The sequence below is a fragment of the Macadamia integrifolia genome, chromosome 14, assembly GCF_013358625.1.
Source record: "Macadamia integrifolia cultivar HAES 741 chromosome 14, SCU_Mint_v3, whole genome shotgun sequence".
In the NCBI taxonomy this organism is placed as follows: domain Eukaryota; kingdom Viridiplantae; phylum Streptophyta; class Magnoliopsida; order Proteales; family Proteaceae; genus Macadamia; species Macadamia integrifolia.
The window spans coordinates 28,394,561-28,396,027 of NC_056570.1; positions in this window are offsets into that span (position 1 = coordinate 28,394,561).

A 1,467-nucleotide genomic window follows, 5' to 3' on the forward strand; every position below is an offset into this window, starting at 1 on the left:
GAGCAATTGGCGCTAGTAGTCTTGACTTGAGGAGGATTGTGATCCATGACTATCAAATTCACCATCCCGTAAGAATTATCCATGGAAGCTGAGCTCTGGCTGGGCAGAGGCGCAGGCGGCGGAGCTTGATAAAGCATTTGGGAAGCAGTGGCAAAGTATCCATTCTGCTGAGGAACAACCTCAGATGCTTCGTGCTTCATGGATGCTACGAATTGAGAATTTCTCTGATTAACCGCTCCGATGGGAGTCGCCGATACTGCTGGAGACTTGTCGTCGATTTCACGAATATCAGGTGAGGGAGGTCCAGCGACACCGCCACCACAAGACAAGAACCTCGCAAACATGCTCTCCACTTCGTGACTTGAAGAACGAGGTTGTAGGAAATCATCAGCTCCTCCTTCTCCGTCTTTGCTGCTACCGTCCACGTAATTTGCAAGCAGGGGGCTCAGGGCAAAGCGAAATCGCATCAGACCGGAATTCAGCTCTTGCTGCTGCTGATGGCGATCGAAAACCATGGTTTCTCTACTTTTCTATTGCAGTTCTCCTTCCGAATGCTTGGAAGTCGAAGGGAACAGAAGATTCATGTCTTTTGAGGATGCTAAAGACGCATACATCCTTGATGATCTGAACTCCAAATTCATCCTTGATGATCGACCCCTTAATTTGCTGCCAACGCCTGTCTTGTTCAAGGAAATAGTCGGTTGTCACGTCGGAGCATCTATTTCTTCAAGCAAATGGCCGCCGATCGTTATCCACCGGAATGTAAATACAACACTGTAATCATCCAATCAAACGGAAACAAGGTTTATCAAACACCCAAAATTCTGTTTCTGTTCCCAGAAACGGAAATTTCTGTTTCTGTCGTTTCTTGAAACAGAAACAGCAGAAACGTTATCAAACGGGCCCTATAAGTTGGACTTTGTGTCCCAAATTCTTATGTTTTCTTTCTAAAGCTCTTATGAGGCTCTCATTCTCTCGTAAGAGTTGAGTATCCTATGGAGAAACAATTATAATACATCACCAATAATCTATACAAACACAATAGGAATAGGAACGTTGCATTGCAACACAACCCCACCAAATGACCAGAGGATATTGAATGGAGAAGAGAAGATAGACGGTGAGGATTTGAATACCAATCCAACCTCTTCGACCCAATCAGATGCGGATCTATCCTCAACCCACCTGGATCGATCTAAACCCTAAAGCACTTAAACCTATGGCTAGCAACGGCTACTAGCAGGTAGAGAACTGTACGAGAGAGGGTGCGATTACACGGGAAAAAATCGTCTGAGATGAGCTCTGACGGGGAGGGTTTCGGCTGTTGACATATCACATATGGCACTCGTCGATCCAGCGGCGGAGGGTGAAGATCGGATTTGGGTAAATGGATCTCGGTTCAAAACCGAAATCCTCTCCCTTTCGACAAGTCGACTCAGTTGGCGTCGCGGTTGAGCAGCATCAGAT